This window comes from Nerophis lumbriciformis, linkage group LG21 (assembly GCF_033978685.3).
Source record: "Nerophis lumbriciformis linkage group LG21, RoL_Nlum_v2.1, whole genome shotgun sequence".
NCBI classification, from domain to species: domain Eukaryota; kingdom Metazoa; phylum Chordata; class Actinopteri; order Syngnathiformes; family Syngnathidae; genus Nerophis; species Nerophis lumbriciformis.
In genome coordinates, this window is record NC_084568.2 from 1,603,884 (window position 1) to 1,623,229 (window position 19,346).

Genomic DNA, 19,346 nt, shown 5'->3' on the forward strand with positions numbered 1-19,346 from the left:
CATGGTAGACATACGTAACAAGTGTTCTTAACTGACCAATATTGCAGTCTAAAACAGCACATTAGTCAATATAGTATCAAATAAATAGTTGCATATTATTGACACATGCAAAGTCTCAAAAGTAGAAGCGTATTAGGAAGTATCCAGTAACAATCGGGTCCGCATCAGTCAATTTATTGCTTCATGCGCTTAATTTAATGAATTATTGGGACCATTAGCAGTCCACTTGAAAGGAATCAATCTGTCATAAGGTTAGTATTTTTCATACCCTCTGTTATTCTGAGTCATTTCACTTGATCTAACATTTTCTATCTTTCCACACTACAAAATAATAAAACCCTGCTAATATTGTATCGGATTAAAATCAGTATACCAATCCTCAAGGCTCCAATATTGGTATTGAAAGTGAATAAGTTGTGTAGGGTGACCCCTATTTTTAGTATATAAAAAAAAATGTTTATGTCACGTTCAAACACTGAGGACATCTATTAAACAAGACAAAAGGCAAGGAATCAAACAGAGACAGAATTCAATTTGGACTCAATATTGAGGAGAGACATGGCCACTGCACTCTCTGTACAGTCCTGCACCACGCGCTGACGAAGAAGGTTTTCGTCTCCTCATTTATTCAGATGTTCAATGTTCACGCACCAACACATGTCACAGCAGGAATGGGAAGTATGTAAAACAGTCATTGTTTTCGGTCTCATTGAAGTCCAAGAAGAGGATTTCTCGGGCTTGGGCTCTTCCTGGATCCAGCTGGGGCAGGTGTTGGAGGACAATGGATAAACCCCTCCCGTCTCCTGACCACAGGGACTTCAAGAGGGCAGCGGGTCGTAAATAGCGTTGACCTCGGTTACCAAATAGTTGGAAGAGAGTTTGTGAAATATTTCAAAGAGAGTTCGTTTAACACTTCAAAGAGAGTTCCTCTGGAAGTTGAGCACATCCTGCCATCTGTCCGTGTTGAAATCACAGTGGCGTTTCACGAGCCTTCTTCCTCTTGTTAGGCCTCGAAAGACAGCATTCATAATACAACGTTTCTTTTGTGATAACTTACAAACAATTATTCCAACAGTTTACACAAGATTATATCATAACTTTCTTTGAATTAAATTGGTGCTGGCGAAACATTTTAATCAGATTAATCACTGGGTTGCTGTGGATTATTTTCTGTTATCAAGAGTAAACATCATTCATATTTACAGTAGTTTATATTAATTTTCTTTCGTTTGAGCAAAGTGATTAAAGAAAGGAAGAGAATACATATGTATATGTATGTATATATATATATATATATATATATATATATATATATATATATATATATACATACACACTTATACAAACCCCGTTTCCATATGAGTTGGGAAATTGTGTTAGATGTAAATATAAACGGAATACAATGATTTGCAAATCATTTTCAACCCATATTCAGTTGAATATGCTACAAAGACAACATATTTGATGTTCAAACTCATAAACTTTTTTTTTTTTGTGCAAATAATAATTAACTTAGAATTTCATGGCTGCAACACGTGCCAAAGTAGTTGGGAAAGGGCATGTTCACCACTGTGTTACATCACCTTTCCTTTTAACAACACTCAGTAAAAGTTTGGGAACTGAGGAGACACATTTTTGAAGCTTCTCAGGTGGAATTCTTTCCCATTCTTGCTTGATGTACAGCTTAAGTTGTTCAACAGTCCGGGGGTCTCCGTTGTGCTATTTTAGGCTTCACATTTTCAATGGGAGACAGGTCTGGACTACAGGCAGGCCAGTTTAGTACCCGCACTCTTTTACTATGAAGCCACGTTGATGTATCACGTGGCTTGCTGAAATAAGCAGGGGCGTCCATGGTAACGTTGCTTGGATGGCAACATATGTTGCTCCAAAACCTGTATGTACCTTTCAGCATTAATGGTGCCTTCACAGATGTGTAAGTTACCCATGTCTTGGCCACTAATACACCCCCATACCATCACACATGCTAGCTTTTCAACTTTGCACCTATAACAACCCGGATGGTTCTTTTCCTCTTTGGTCCGGAGGACACGACGTCCAGTTTCCAAAAACAATTTGAAATGTGGACTCGTCAGACCACAGAACACTTTTCCACTTTGTATCAGTCCATCTTAGATGAGCTCAGGCCCAGCGAAGCCGGCGGCTGTTGATAAACGGTTTTCGCCTCGCATAGGAGAGTTTTAACTTGCACTTACAGATGTAGCGACCAACTGTAGTTACTGACAGTGGGTTTCTGAAGTGTTCCTGAGCCCATGTGGTGATATCCTTTACACACTGATGTCGCTTGTTGATGCAGTACAGCCTGAGGGATCGAAGGTCACGGGCTTAGCTGCTTACGTGCAGTGATTTCTCCAGATTCTCTGAACCCTTTGATGATATTACGGACCGTAGATGGTGAAATCCCTAAATTCCTTGCAATAGCTGGTTGAGAAAAGGTTTTTCTTAAACTGTTCAACAATTTGCTCACGCATTTGTTAACAAAGTGGTGACCCTCGCCCCATCCTTGTTTGTGAATGACTGAGCATTTCATGGAAGCTGCTTTTATACCCAATCATGGCACCCACCTGTTCCCAATTTGCCTGTTCACCTGTGGGATGTTCCAAATAAGTGTTTGATGAGCATTCCTCAACTTTATCAGTATTTATTGCCACCTTTCCCAACTTCTTTGTCACGTGTTGCTGGCATCAAATTCTAAAGTTAATGATTATTTGCAACAAAGAAAAAAGTTTATCAGTTTGAACATCAAATATGTTGTCTTTGTAGCATATTCAACTGAATATGGGTTGAAAGTGATTTGCAAATCATTGTATTCCGTTTATATTTACATCTAACACAATTTCCCAACTCATATGGAAACGGGGTTTGTACATATATATATTTATATATATATATATATGTTTTTATATATATATATATATATATATATATATATATATCCCTGCTTGGCACTCAGCATCAAGGGTTGGAATTAGGGGTTAAATCACCAAAAATGATTCCCGGGCGCGGCGCCGCTGCTGCCCACTGCTCCCCTCACCTCCCAGGGGGTGAACAAGGGGATGGGTCAAATGCAGAGGACACATTTCATTACACCTAGTGTGTGTGTGACAATCATTGCTACTTTAACTTAACTTTAACTTTACACATACAAACTGTAGCACACAAAAAAAGCACATTTAATAAAAAAACAGTTATTATGGTCTTACCTTTACTTATAAATGAAGTCCACAACTAAAGCCCTCACTTCAACTTTCCACGTGCAAGATTGAATCTATTTAAAAAAGTGTAACCGAGGGTTTATAAATGTGGCCTATACTGTATGAAACTACACAATAACAAACACGGAGGCTCCAGTTTACACGAGGACCACTTTATTTACCTTCTTTCAAAAACCTCCGCTCCACTACAACATGTCATCACTTCCGCTCTTGGCGCCTTCAAAATAAGAGCTCAAGGCATATACTGTATAACAGCGCATAACAGGAACTTAACATCACAAATAGGAAAGCCCGTGAAAATAGGTTACAAAAGTTATTTAATAAGAAGCCAAAAAGTGCAAAAACAATAATGTTCATGTTGGAGGAGTTGTGAATTAGATACACCTGCAGTCTGCAGGTGTATCTAATGTTGTGGCCCTGCAGTCATTCACAACTCCTCCAACACGAACATTATTGTTTTTGCACTTTTTGGCTTCTTATGAAATAACTTTTTTTAAATAGATTCAATCTTGCACGTGGAAAGTTTAAGTGTGGGCTTTAGTTGATATAACAATTCTACGGCGGGGGTGCAGGAGGCGGGGCTACTGGAGCCTCAGCCAGTGCGTCTTTTGCAGCCGTTTTATGATCGCTCAGCACAAGAAATACGTTACACACATACAGTTGTTGACAAAATACACTGTACATTATATACCTCAGCTAACTAAACTATGGAAATGTATAATATAATTCATATAGCAATACGGTCTCACTGCACAGCAGGCCAGCAGTTAGCCGAGTCCGTCCATGTTGAGGCACTGAGTGACGTGCCTCAACTGGCTGCTGATCACCGCACCGTCTCTTCTCAGTATTTGAACGGCAAATGTGAAAATTCAGCGATTTTGAATAAAAATAATCTAAAACTGGTGAAGTTAAATGGAAAATAACTTTATAGTATAATCACTGCATACATATAACAATTTAATTAATTTTTTTTCTTTTTACATTTTTTTTCTTTCCATGATGGCAGGTGAGGCCCCGCCTCACCTCTAGTGACTGCACGTCACTGATATATATATATTAGAGATGCGCGGATAGGCAATTATTTCATCCGCAACCGCATCAGAAAGTCGTCAACCATCCGCCGTCCACCCGATGTAACATTTGATCAGAACCGCACCCGCCCGTTGTTATATATCTAATATAGACGATGCAAGGCATTAGTGAGGTTATAAAGTTTTTGCCTGTTAAAGAAAGGAGACTGATCCAATGCAGCACAGACATTCGCGTGCCACGCTGTCACGACCCAGACGCACACCAGTGCGCAATTATATGGGAGCCGCGCTGAGCGCACCTCCAAGCGCGTCTCGCTGCCGGCGACGGCCGGGTATGGGCCCAACGCTCCAGCGCCATCCATTTTCAGGGCTAGTTGATTCGGCAGGTGGGTTGTTGCACACTCCTTAGCGGGTTCCGACGTCCATGGCCACCGTCCTGCTGTCTATATCAACCAGGGTGAGCCCCACCCCTTTCGTGAGCGCACTGCGCGCGGAGTGACCCCTGTTACGAGCCCCCGGCCACGGGGGTGGCGGGCAGGTAAGCTGCTTACCTGCTGCGCGTGACGCCGGCCGCGGCGGGGTGTCGGTGCGGTGGGCGCGGTGGTGACCCTGGACGTGCGTCGGGCCCTTCTCGCGGATCGCCTCAGCTACGGCTCCCGGTGGGGCCCTCTCGGGGGAAGGGGCCTCGGTCCCGGACCCTGGCGAGGCGTCCCTTCTCCGCTCCGTAAAAGTGTCCATCTCTTTTTCTTTTTTCTTCTTCTGTTGTGGCATATGCTGCAGGTGCCTGCTCGTTTTTCGTATGTGGGTAACAACATTTAACTATGTATATATATTTCCCAATTGGTTTAACTGCCACCCGCCTGAATCTATTTAAAATCTAATTTTTTTTTATTTCAACCGCCCGACCCGACCCGCGGATAAAATCTAATTTTTTTAAATTTCATCCGCCCGATCCGCGGATAATCCGCGGATTCCGCGGTTGTGCCCGCAAACCGCGCATCTCTAATATATACATATATATATACACATATGCATATATATAGATACATATGCATATACATATACATATACACAAATGTATATATGTATATTTACATATACATATATATATATATGCACTTAACATGTTTAACATCATTTTCTTGTAAACAAACATTTATCCACATAATGTGAAACTGTTACCCCTTTTGTGTTATTGTGTGAAAAGAAATGTGCACAATAGTGTAAATAACATATTTGGCAATAGCTGTTGTGTTTTTGCAAAATACCAAGCAAACTTTCCGCACATTCCAATGAATCTTTAATGACAAGCAACAAGTTAGAACAAAACCTAACATGCTTTTGTGTGTGCGTGCTTGCATTATTCAGCACTCACACCGCATTTTGCTGCTTGTCAGCGCCTGTTGACGTGAGAAGTATTGGAAAGGTTAAACGCTCTAATGGCCTCGTGAAATGACTCCCTCAGGCCGGGACTGCAAAACACCTTTTAAAAGCAAACATCCTGCACAATATTAGGCTTCAAGCCCTGAAGTAATGTACAATTCTGATATGTGCTCTATTACGTACCACCTCAAAAAACACTTTCTTGATCGAAAAGCAATTTCCCAGCATGCACCAGTCAATTCTATCCCGCCGGAAGACGAATTTAAGCGGTCATCAATAAGCTTTGTCCTTCACAAAGTTAATAATTGCTCACGGTGCTGCTAATGGATACTGTCATGTAGTTGTTAATTTGCCAGTATAAATTAGATCATAACTATCCATCCATTCATCCATCTTCTTCTGCTTATCCGAGGTCAGGTCGCGGGGGCAGCAGCCTAAGCTAATGTAATCTACCGTATTTTCCGCACTATTAGCCGCACCTAAAAACCACAAATTTACTCAAAAGCTGACAGTGCGGCTTATAACCCGGTGCGCTTTATATATGGATTAATATTAAGATTCATTTTCATAAAGTTTCGGTCTCGCAACTACGGTAAACAGCCGCCATCTTTTTTCCCCGTAGAAGAGGAAGCGCTTCTTCTTCTACGCCAAGCAACCGCCAAGGTAAGCACCCGCCCCCATAGAACAGGAAGCGCTTCTTCTTCTACTGTAAGCAACCACCCGCCCGCGTAGAAGAAGAAGAAGCGCGCGGACATTACGTTTCATTTCCTTTGTGTGTTTACATCTGTAAAGACCACAAAATGGCTCCTACTAAGCGACAGGTTTCCGGTTCATGAAAAGACGCAATCTCTCCATCCGCACACGGACTACTATTTCACAGCAACTGCCTAAAGACTTTCAAGAAAAGCTGGCTACTTTCCGTGCATATTGTAAAAACAAGATAGCTGAAAAAAAGATCCGGCCAGAGAACATTATCAACATGGACGAGGTTCCACTGACTTTTGATATTCCTGTGAACCGCCCTGTGGATACAACGGGAGCACGTACGGTGAATATTCGCACCACAGGGAATGAGAAGTCATCCTTCACTGTGGTTCTAGCTTGCCATGCTAATGGCCAGAAACTTCCACCCATGGTGATATTCAAAAGGAAGACCTTGCCAAAAGAGACCTTTCCAGCCGGCGTCATCATAAAAGCTAACTCGAAGGGATGGATGGATGAAGAAAAGATGAGCGAGTGGTTAAGGGAAGTTTACGCGAAGAGGCCGGGTGGCTTTTTTCACGCAGCTCCGTCCATGTTGATATACGACTCCATGCGCGCCCACATCACGCTGGTTTTTAATATATTATTAAAGTTTGACTGACCTATCTGACTGTTTTTTTGACATTCCCTTTAGCGCAGTTAGATGCGGCTTACAACACGGGGCGGCTTATAGGTGGACAAAGTTTTGAAATATGCCGTTCATTGAAGGCGCGGCTTATAACAACCCAGGGCGGCTTATGGTGCGGAAAATACGGTATTGTCCTAAATACATTTTTTGTATCCACACTCTTAAAAAAAAAAACAGAAGCATGAAAACATCTTTCACCAGAGACGGGTCATCATAAAAAGTAAAAACAAACAAACAATAAGATGCTCGAAAATGCTATAAATTGTGTCCCAATTTATAGCCAAACTGAAATTTCAACAGTTAGCAAGTCACCACATTTTTGACTGAGGTATAAACCTGATGAATTAGCTTAAAAAGAAAAGCTAGCATGCTAACAGTTGGCTTGTGTCAAATAGCAAAATATTTGACTCTGAGGTGTAAACCTGTAAAATTAGCCAAAACGCTAACATGCTAACAGTTGGGATGCGTTAAGTAACAACATATTTGACTCTAATGTTGCTTGCACATAAAAAGCTAACACTTTCCAATCGATTCAAACCATTCCAATGTCAAAAAGCTCCTTGATAATGTTAGTCAATTGCTAGCATGCTAATGTTAGCATTTAGCATGCTAACAGATGGCATGTGTCAAGTAACCAAATATTTGACTGATGATTATACCAGTAATTAACATTTAAAAGCTAGCATGTTAACAGTCGGCATGTGTCAAGTGACAAAATATTCGACTGATAATGATACCAGTAAAAAAAATTGAAAAGCTAGTGTGCTAATGTTAGCATCAAGAAGCTTAGCACAAACAATAACACACCTTTTCTCTGTCTGTGTTCTATGAAAACTATTTGTCGAATACAAAACATTATGGCCGTTAGCGAAGACAAATCCATAAATTAGCTGCACCATTTTATAAGCCGCAGAGTTCAAAGCGTGGGGGGAATGCAAAAACTTCCTTATTTGGTCCTTGTTGGTGCCATAGCACAAAAAATAACAAATTTTCTTTGTCTGTGTTCTATGAAAACTATTTGTTGAATACAAAACATTATGGCCGTTAGCGAAGACAAATCCATAAATTAGCTGTACCATTTTATAAGCCGCAGAGTTCAAAGCGTGGGGGGGAAATGCAAAAACTTCCTTATTTGGTCCTTGATGGCGCCATAGCACAAACAATAACACACCTTTTCTCTGTCTGTGTTCTATGAAAACTATTTGTCGAATACAAAACATTATGGCCGTTAGCGAAGACAAATCCATAAATTAGCTGCACCATTTTATAAGCCGCAGAGTTCAAAGCGTGGGGGGGGAAAATGCAAAAACTTCCTTATTTGGTCCTTGTTGGCGCCATAGCACAAACAATAACGCATTTTCTGTCTGTGTTCTATGAAAACTATTTGTTGAATACAAAACATTATGGCCGTTAGCAAAGACAAATCCATAAATTAGCTGCACCGTTTTATAAGCTGCAGAGTTCAAATCGTGGAGAAGAAAAATGCAAAAACTTCCTTATTTGGTCCTTGTTGGCGCCATAGCACAAACAATAACACACCTTTTCTCTGTCGGTGTTCTATGAAAACTATTTGTCGAATACAAAACATTATGGCCAATAGTGAAGACAAATCCATAAATCAGCTGCACCGTTTTATAAGCCGCAGAGTTCAGAGCGTGGGGGGGGGGAAATGCAAAAACGTCCTTATTTGGTCCTTGTTGGCGCCATAGCACAAACAATAACACATTTTCTGTCTGTGTTCTATGAAAACTATTTGTCGAATACAAAACATTATGGCCAATAGTGAAGACAAATGTATAAATTAGCTGCACCGTTTTATAAGCCGCAGAGTTCAAAGCGTGGGGGGGAAATGCAAAAACTTCCTTATTTGGTCCTTGTTGGCGCCATAGCACAAACAATAACACACCTTTTCTCTGTCGGTGTTTTATGAAAACTATTTGTTGAATACAAAACATTATGGCCAATAGTGAAGACAAATGTATAAATTAGCTGCACCATTTTATAAGCCGCAGAGTTCAGAGCGTGGGGGGAAATGCAAAAACTTCCTTATTTGGTCCTTGTTGGCGCCATAGCACAAACAATAAAAAAAATTCTCTGTCTGTGTTCTATGAAAACTATTTGTTGAATACAAAACATTATGGCCGTTAGCGAAGACAAATCCATAAATTAGCTGCACCATTTTATAAGCCGCAGAGTTCAGAGCGTGGGGGGGAAAAATGCAAAAACTTCCTTATTTGGTCCTTGTTGGCGTCATAGCACAAACAATAACACACCTTTTCTCTGTCTGTGTTCTATGAAAACTATTGGTTGAATACAAAACATTATGGCCGTTAGCGAAGACAAATCCATAAATTAGCTGCACCATTTTATAAGCTGCAGAGTTCAAAGCGTGGAGAAGAAAAATGCAAAAACTTTCTTATTTGGTCCTTGTTGGCGCCATAACACACCTTTTCTCTGTCGGTGTTTGATGAAAACTATTTGTCGAATACAAAACATTATGGCCAATAGTGAAGACAAATCCATAAATTAGCGGCACCGTTTTATAAGCCGCAGAGTTCAGAGCGTGGGGGGGGAAAATGCAAAAACGTCCTTATTTGGTCCTTGTTGGCGCCATAGCACAAAAAATAACACATTTTCTGTCTGTGTTCTATGAAAACTATTTGTCGAATACAAAACATTATGGCCAATAGTGAAGACAAATGTATAAATTAGCTGCACCATTTTATAAGTCGCCAAGTTCAAAGCGTGGGGGGGAATGCAAAAACTTCCTTATTTGGTCCTTGTTGGCGCCATAGCACAAACAATAACACACCTTTTCTCTGTCTGTGTTCTATGAAAACTATTTGTTGAATACAAAACATTATGCCGTTAGCGAAGACAAATCCATAAATTAGCTGCACCGTTTTATAAGCTGCAGAGTTCAAATATTGGAGAAGAAAAATGCAAAAACTTCCTTATTTGGTCCTTATTGGCGCCATAACACACCTTTTCTCTGTCGGTGTTTTATGAAAACTATTTGTCGAATACAAAACATTATGGCCAATAGTGAAGACAAATCCATAAATTAGCTGCACCGTTTTATAAGCCGCAGAGTTCAAAGCGTGGGGGGGAAATGCAAAAACGTCCTTATTTGGTCCTTGTTGGCGCCATAGCACAAAAAATAACAAACATTCTCTGTGTTCTATGAAAACTATTTGTTGAATACAAAACATTATGGCCGTTGGCGAAGACAAATCCCTAAATTAGCTGCACCATTTTATAAGCCGCAGAGTTCAAAGCGTGGGGGGGGAATGCAAAAAACGTCCTTATTTGGTCGTTGTCTGACTTGCCGTAATGTAACTCACTGTAGGTTGATAAAGATAATTATCCACACCTTCTTTCTCTCCAAGTGCTGCTTTATTATCTCCTTGTGGTGTCTGACATCATCACTATGCAGGACGGTCTCCCCCAGGCGGAGCAGCAACCTTTCTTGCCTCGCACTTCCTGCTGGCCGATGATGCGTTCAGGGGCCCCGTGGTCCACTCCGCAGAGCGATTCCGGAGCCACGGCGGGACGCTCTCTCCACCTGGCTCGGTTTGACCTCATCGCCGAGGCGCTGCTTGACCTCTGCCGCTCCTCTAAGGCGCTCTCAGGGTCCTTACAGGTTCTTGCTGCCCTTGGACACTTTCTTCTTGGTCCATTTCCTCTTCCAATAGGTCTCCAGCAAGTCCAGTTGCATTTGCGCCAAGCGCTTCTCTTCCATCTTTTCTCGGTGCTTCTCCCGTTCACCTTCCAGCTTGTGCTCGGCGATGTCTTGCTGTATTTCCTGGAAGAGTTTCTTCTTGGCCGAGGCCTTGTCCTGGGCCGTCTGTTCCAGCTCCTGCTCGTACATGCGGTCCATTTGCTTGAGCATCCCCTGTTCCTCCTCCTTCTGCCGCCTCTCCTCGTCCTTGTCCTTCAGCCTCTCCACTATTTGTCCGTCCAGACCCTCCTTCATGCGCTGGTTGCAGCGCAGTCTGTGCCGCAGTTCCTCCGCTTCGGGGTCCCACACTTCTTTCTGCTTGCCCCTGGGGTCCAAGTCCGACTTGGCCTTTCCCTTATCTTTGTTGTCGATGGCCTTGAGTTTGGCGATGACTGTTGACGGGTCCATGCGAGTGGGCGTGTCTGGTAGGATGTGTGTTTTCTTGAAGGGGTTGACTTGGAACGTGGTGTGCGGTTTGACAGATCTCTCCGCCTTGGTGAACATTTCGGCGAGAAATCTGTCCCGATGGACGAAATTGACCTCCTTTTTGTCATCTTTAGACATGTTGACTGGACTTTTCGTGGCTTCAAATAATATCCAAATTGTGGATAAGACTTGCGGCACCGTGATTTTGATTAGTGTTGCAGGCGCAATAGGGGTGATGCATTCAAGGGTTGCACTTCATTTGTAACAAAGGCACAGGTGATGCCATCGTAAATGACATCATCCGGCCACTAAAAAGATGACTCCGTTTCCTGCCGTCACCGCTGGCTTTTTTATTTCACTAAATAGCAAAGAAGAATGTTTTCTCGTTGGTCATTTATTAACAATTATACCATAGGGTTGTCCCAATATCAATATTCTAGTACCGGTATCAAAATGTATTTCGATACTTTTCTAAATAAAGGGGACCACAAAAAAATATATTAATAATAGTAATAATAATAATAATAGATTTTAATTTTAAAAAGCACTTTACATTGAGTAAACAACCTCAAAGTGCTACAGTGTATTAAAAAATTAAATTAAATTAAAAAGATAATAAAAAATTAAATAAAAATAAATAAAAATAAAAACTAGAACAGCCAAATAGCTAAAACTAGTACGCATATACCGTATTTTTCGGAGTATAAGTCGCTCCGGAGTATAAGTCGCAAAATACATAATAAAGAAGGAAAAAAAACATATATAAGTCGCATTTTTGGGGGAAATGTATTTGATAAAAGCCAACAGCAAGAATAGACATTTGAAAGGCAATTTAAAATTAAAGCTGCAAGCAGCATTGGTCGGGCCCACGTATTTGGCAGGTGCTAGTCCTAAGTGTCCCAATACTTTTGTCAAGTTTTAGTCCCAAGTGTCCCAATACGTTTGTCTACTTTTAGTCTGAAGTGTCCCAAGACTTTTGTCTAGTGTACCTACCTTGTCTGCATTGTGTGGGCACGTTGGTGCTTCCTGCTTTTAAGCAGCCATCTTAAAAAAACAGCAGCGGTTCTTTGAAGGCTCATAAAATCAAAACTGGAGCAGTTAGAAAAATTATTTCGATAACTTTTATTTGGAAGGGTTCAATCTCTCTCCTGTGTTATTTTGAAGCTGATACGACAAACGCGCTCAGAGGAGATAATGTTTGAAGAGAAGTGACCGGTTTATAAAAAAAAATTTGTTTTGAAGGGGAAATTGCAAACTTCCTGTTGATTTTTGCTGGGGGTTGTCAATCTATGAAATGTAGGTCTAAGTGAGACCTACATAGAGGTTTTTGTTTCATGTCTCTCCGACCTTCCCAGTGGGAGTTACAGGCAGTTTTGTCATTTTTTTCTTCCGAGGAGCAGTTTTTTCTGCGCTTTATTCAAAATTGCGCTAGAGCGCAATTTTGAGATTTGGGGTTAGGTTTTTTTATTAGATCGCAATTTTTGCCAGTCCTGATGTGTGTGTTCAGTTTGGTGAGTTTTGAAGCATGTTAAGAGGGTGAAAATACAGCTCAAAGAGGCAAAAGTTACTGTTTTTAGTACTTTTTTGTCTTGAAGGGGGAATTGCCAACTTCCTGTTGATTTTTGCCCGAGGAAATTAATTAATGAAAAGTAGGTCTAAGTAAGACCTACATAGAGGTTTTTGTTTCATGTCTCTACAACATTCGTACTGGGAGTTATAAGCAGTTTTATTTCTAAGGGGCGCTAGAGCGCAATTTTGAGTTTTGGGGTTTGGTTTTTTGATAAAAAGTTTTGCCGTATATTACTGATGTGTGTGTAAAATTTGGTGAGTTTTGAAGCATGCTAAGGGGGTCAAATTACAGCGCAAAGTTGCGGAAGAATAATAATAATAAAACCTTACAAATTCAATAGATCCTTATGTCCCATTGCATAAGGACTCCCTTTGGGAGTCCTTATACAATGGGCCATGCGGGCCCTAATAAATAAAGAATAGTGAACAACAGGCTGAATAAGTGTACGTTATATGAGGCATAAATAACCAACTGGTATGTTAACGTAACATATTATGGTAAGAGTCATTCAAATAACTATAACATATAGAACATGCTATACAATCTGTCACTCCTAATCGCTAAATCCCATGAAATCTTATACGTCTAGTCTCTTACGTAAATAATATTATTTGATATTTTACGCTAATGTGTTAATCATTTCACACATAAGACGCTCCTGAGTATAAGTTGCACACGCGGCCAAACTATTAAAAAAAACTGCGACTTATAGTCCGAAAAATACGGTATCTAAAAAAAGGCTTTTTTTAAAAAGAAGGGTTTTTAAGCCTTTTTTAAAAGCATCCACAGTCTGTGGTGCCCTCAGGTGGTCAGGGAGAGCGTTCCACAGACTGGGATCGGCGGAGCAGAAAGCCCGGTCTCCCATTGTTCGTAGCTTTGTCCTCGGAGGTTGGAGGAGGTTAGCCTGTCCTGAGCGGAGGTGTCGTGTGGAGGATTTGATATTTTATGCTAATGTGTTAATAATTTCACACATAAGTCGCTCCTGAGTATAAGTCGCACCCGTCCAAACTATGAAAAAAACTGCGATTTATAGTCCGAAAAATACGGTATATAAAAAAAAGGCTTTTTTTAAAAAGAAGGGTTTTTAAGCCTTTTTTAAAAGCATCCACAGTCTGTGGTGCCCTCAGGTGGTCAGGGAGAGCGTTCCACAGACTGGGAGCGGCGGAGCAGAAAGCCCGGTCTCCCATTGTTCGTAGCTTTGTCCTCGGAGGTTGGAGGAGGTTAGCCTGTCCTGAGCGGAGGTGTCGCGTGGAGGATTTGATATTTTACGCTAATGTGTTAATCATTTCACACATAAGTCGCTCCTGAGTATAAGTCGCACCCCCGGCCAAACTATGAAAAAAAATTGCGACTAATAGTCCGAAAAATACGGTATATAAAAAAAAGGCTTTTTTAAAAAGAAGGGTTTTTTAAGCCTTTTTTAAAAGCATCCACAGTCTGTGGTGCCCTCAGGTGGTCAGGGAGAGCGTTCCACAGACTGGGATCGGCGGAGTAGAAAGCCCAGTCTCCCATTGTTCGTAGCTTGTCCGCGGAGGTTGGAGGAGGTTAGCCTGTCCTGAGCGGAGGTGTCGTGTGGAGGATTTGATATTTTACGCTAATGTGTTAATCATTTCACACATAAGTCGCTCCTGAGTATAAGTTGCACACGCGGCCAAACTATTAAAAAAAAACTGCGACTTATAGTCCGAAAAATACGGTATCTAAAAAAAGGCTTTTTTTTAAAAAGAAGGGTTTTTAAGCCTTTTTTAAAAGCATCTACAGTCTGTGGTGCCCTCAGGTGGTCAGGGAGAGCGTTCCACAGACTGGGAGCGGCGGAGCAGAAAGCCCAGTCTCCCATTGTTCGTAGCTTGTCCGCGGAGGTTGGAGGAGGTTAGCCTGTCCTGAGCGGAGGTGTCGTGTGGAGGATTTGATATTTTACGCTAATGTGTTAATCATTTCACACATAAGTCGCTCCTGAGTATAAGTCGCACCCGCGGCCAAACTATGAAAAAAAACTGCGACTTATAGTCCGAAAAATACGGTATCTAAAAAAAGGCTTTTTTAAAATGAAGGGTTTTTTAAGCCTTTTTTAAAAGCATCCACAGTCTGTGGTGCCCTCAGGTGGTCAGGGAGAGCGTTCCAAAGACTGGGAGCGGCGGAGCAGAAAGCCCGGTCTCCCATTGTTTGTAGCTTTGTCCTCGGAGGTTGGAGGAGGTTAGCCTGTCCTGAGCGGAGGTGTCGTGTGGAGGATTTGATATTTTGCGCTAATGTGTTAATCATTTCACACATAAGTCGCTCCTGAGAATAAGTCACACCCCCGGCCAAACTATGAAAAAAACTGCGACTTATAGTCCGAAAAAATACGGTATCTAAAAAAAGGCTTTTTTAAAAAGAAGGGTTTTTTAAGCCTTTTTTAAAAGCATCCACAGTCTGTGGTGCCCTCAGGTGGTCAGGGAGAGCGTTCCACAGACTGGGAGCGGCGGAGCAGAAAGCCCGGTCTCCCATTGTTTGTAGCTTTGTCCTCGGAGGTTGGAGGAGGTTAGCCTGTCCTGAGCGGAGGTGTCGTGTGGAGGATTTGATATTTTGCGCTAATGTGTTAATCATTTCACACATAAGTCGCTCCTGAGAATAAGTCACACCCCCGGCCAAACTATGAAAAAAACTGCGACTTATAGTCCGAAAAAATACGGTATCTAAAAAAAGGCTTTTTTAAAAAGAAGGGTTTTTTAAGCCTTTTTTAAAAGCATCCACAGTCTGTGGTGCCCTCAGGTGGTCAGGGAGAGCGTTCCACAGACTGGGAGCGGCGGAGCAGAAAGCCCGGTCTCCCATTGTTTGTAGCTTTGTCCTCGGAGGTTGGAGGAGGTTAGCCTGTCCTGAGCGGAGGTGTCGTGTGGAGGATTTGATATTTTACGCTAATGTGTTAATCATTTCACACATAAGTCGCTCCTGAGTATAAGTCGCACCCGCGGCCAAACTATGAAAAAAACTGCGACTTATAGTCCGAAAAATACGGTATCTAAAAAAAGGCTTTTTTTAAAAAAGAAGGGTTTTTCAAGCCTTTTTTAAAAGCATCCACAGTCTGTGGTGCCCTCAGGTGGTCAGGGAGAGCTTTTCACAGACTGGGAGCGGCGGAGCAGAAAGCCCGGTCTCCCATTGTTCGTAGCTTTGTCCTCGGAGGTTGGAGGAGGTTAGCCTGTCCTGAGCGGAGGTGTCGTGTGGAGGATTTGATATTTTACGCTAATGTGTTAATCATTTCACACATAAGTCGCTCCTGAGTATAAGTCGCACCCGTTTAAACTATGAAAAAAACTGCGATTTAGAGTCCGAAAAATACGGTATCTAAAAAAAGGCTTTTTTAAAAAGAAGGGTTTTTAAGCCTTTTTTAAAAGCATCCACAGTCTGTGGTGCCCTCAGGTGGTCAGGGAGAGCGTTCCACAGACTGGGATCGGCGGAGCAGAAAGCCCGGTCTCCCATTGTTCGTAGCTTTGACCTCGGAGGTTGGAGGAGGTTAGCCTGTCCTGAGCGGAGGTGTCGTGTGGAGGTCCTTGAACGCACCGTAAAAATGATCACTCTGTTGTTTTCCCAGTTTTATGATATCTACAAATCGCTGATCGAATCGCAATAACAATTTTGAAGAGAAAAATGGTGGTGAGTTGGCTGCGATGGTGGGGGAGGATGCCGGACAGACCTGGCAGGCCCAAACGCATTGTGAGGGTTTGCTGGGAACGTCTGGCAGAGTCTCCTGTCAGAGAGAGTTTCAATTCCCACCTCCGGAAGAACTTTGAACATGTCACGAGGGAGGTGCTGGACATTGAGTCCGAGTGGACGATGTTCCGTGCCTCTGTTGTCGAGGCGGCCGATTGGAGCTGTGGCCGCAAGGTAGTTGGTGCCTGTCGTGGCGGTAATCCTAGAACCCGTTGGTGGACGCCGGCGGTGAGGGATGCCGTCAGGCTGAAGAAGGAGTCCTATCGGGTTCTTTTGGCTCATGGGACTCCTGAGGCAGCGGACAGGTACCGACAGGCCAAGCGGTGTGCGGCTTCAGCGGTCGCGGAGGCAAAAACTCGGACATGGGAGGAGTTCGGGGAGGCCATGGAAAAAGACTTCCGGACGGCTTTGAAGCAATTCTGGACCACCATCCGCCGCCTCAGGAAGGGGAAGCAGTGCACTATCAACACCGTGTATGGTGGGGATGGTGTTCTGCTGACCTCGACTGCGGATGTTGTGGATCGGTGGAGAGAATACTTCGAAGACCTCCTCAATCCTACCAGCACGTCTTCCTATTAGGAAGCAGGGCCTGTGGAATCTGTGGTGGGCTCTCCTATTTCTGGGGCTGAGGTTGCCGAGGTAGTTAAAAAGCTCCTCGGTGGCAAGGCCCCGGGGGTGGATGAGATCCGCCCGGAGTTCCTTAAGGCTCTGGATGTTGTGGGGCTGTCTTGGTTGACAAGACTCTGCAACATCGCGTGGACATCGGGGGCGGTACCTTTGGATTGGCAGACCGGGGTGGTGGTTCCTCTCTTTAAGAAGGGGAACCGGAGGGTGTGTTCTAACTATCGTGGAATCACACTCCTCAGCCTTCCCGGTAAGGTCTATTCAGGTGTACTGGAGAGGAGGCTACGCCGGATAGTCGAACCTCGGATTCAGGAGGAACAGTGTGGTTTTCGTCCTGGTCGTGGAACTGTGGACCAGCTCTATACTCTCGGCAGGGTCCTTGAGGGTGCATGGGAGTTTGCCCAACCAGTCTACATGTGCTTTGTGGACTTGGAGAAGGCATTCGACCTGTGGGGAGTGCTCAGAGAGTATGGGGTAACGGACTGTCTTATTGTGGCAGTCCGCTCCCTGTATGATCAGTGTCAGAGCTTGGTCCGCATTGCCGGCAGTAAGTCGGACACGTTTCCAGTGAGGGTTGGACTCCGCCAAGGCTGCCCTTTGTCACCCATTCTGTTCATAACTTTTATGGACAGAATTTCTAGGCGCAGTCAAGGCGTTGAGGGGATCTGGTTTGGTGGCTGCAGGATTAGGTCTCTGCTATTTGCAGATGATGTGGTCCTGATGGCTTCCTCCGGCCAAGATCTTCAGCTCTCACTGGATCGGTTCGCAGCCGAGTGTGAAGCGACTGGGATGAGAATCAGCACCTCCAAGTCCGAGTCCATGGTTCTCTCCCGGAAAAGGGTGGAGTGCCATCTCCGGGTTGGGGAGGAGATCTTGCCCCAAGTGGAGGAGTTCAAGTACCTCGGAGTCTTGTTCACGAGTGAGGGAAGAGTGGATCGTGAGATCGACAGGCGGATCGGTGCGGCGTCTTCAGTAATGCGGACGCTGTATCGATCCGTTGTGGTGAAGAAGGAGCTGAGCCGGAAGGCAAAGCTCTCGATTTACCGGTCGATCTACGTTCCCATCCTCACCTATGGTCATGAGCTTTGGGTTATGACCGAAAGGACAAGATCACGGGTACAAGCGGCCGAAATGAGTTTCCTCCGCCGGGTGGCGGGGCTCTCCCTTAGAGATAGGGTGAGAAGCTCTGCCATCCGGGGGGAGCTCAAAGTAAAGCCGCTGCTCCTCCACATGGAGAGGAGCCAGATGAGGTGGTTTGGGCATCTGGTCAGGATGCCACCCGAACGCCTCCCTAGGGAGGTGTTTAGGGCACGTCCGACCGGTAGGAGGCCACGGGGAAGACCCAGGTCACGTTGGGAAGACTATGTCTCCCGGCTGGCCTGGGAACGCCTCGGGATCCCCCGGGAGGAGCTGGACGAAGTGGCTGGGGAGAGGGAAGTCTGGGCATCCCTGCTTAGGCTGCTGCCCCCGCGACCCGACCTCGGATAAGCGGAAGAAGATGGATGGATGGATGGATGGATGAAGGAGTGCACACAATTTTGAACAGGCTGAATCTTCTTTGTGGGGACATTGTTGATTGTCATGGCATGTACGGATGTACTTTGTGGATACCGTCTGCTCCACGCGCCGTAAGTCTTTGCTGTTGTCCAGCATTTTGTGTTTTGTTTACTTTGCAGCCAGTTCAGTTTTAGTTTCGTTTTGCGTAGCCATGCCTAAGAGTCAATGCCTTTTCTTGGCGGCGCTCGCCTTTTTTGTTCTTTTTGATTTAAGAATTAGATTTCTTTTTACCTGCACCCTGCCTCCCGCTGTCGTCTGCATATTGTGATCATGACCGACACTCAACAACGGCACATTATTTGCAATTTACAATTTTGAACAGGCTGAATTTTTCAGAGTTGGAACAGTTTGAATCGGATGAAAAATGGGAGTTTCATGGGAATTTCGGGAAAAGCGGAATTTTTTGAAAATTCTTGAACTTGAATGGTCTGAATGAGTTGAAATGGTTGGTGTTGGAATTTTTCTAATCGGTTGAGAAATGTTGATGTAGTAACGTTTTTAATTGAGAAATGGTAGCAAGGAATTCCAGGAATTTGGGGAAAACCGGGAATTTTTCCAGTTCAAAAAACAACTTTGTTTCTGATTAAGAGGAATGTTTGGACGCTGGAACGGTTGAAAAATGTGGAAGTAGTAGTCGCCAGAAAAAAGGGAATTCTGGGAAATTCCTGGAATTTTTTTTAACTTGAAAAAATGATAGTTTGAATCAGTGGAATGTGTTGAAGGTGGA

The 19,346-nt window shown here is 43.4% G+C and overlaps 1 protein-coding gene across 1 annotated transcript in view; it reads left to right on the forward strand.

Annotated features, from left to right (window-relative positions):
• The window catches only part of rapgef5a (Rap guanine nucleotide exchange factor (GEF) 5a), a 228,661-nt gene that overhangs the window by 143,804 nt on the left and 65,511 nt on the right, over nucleotides 1-19,346 (forward strand). The window lies entirely within an intron of this gene.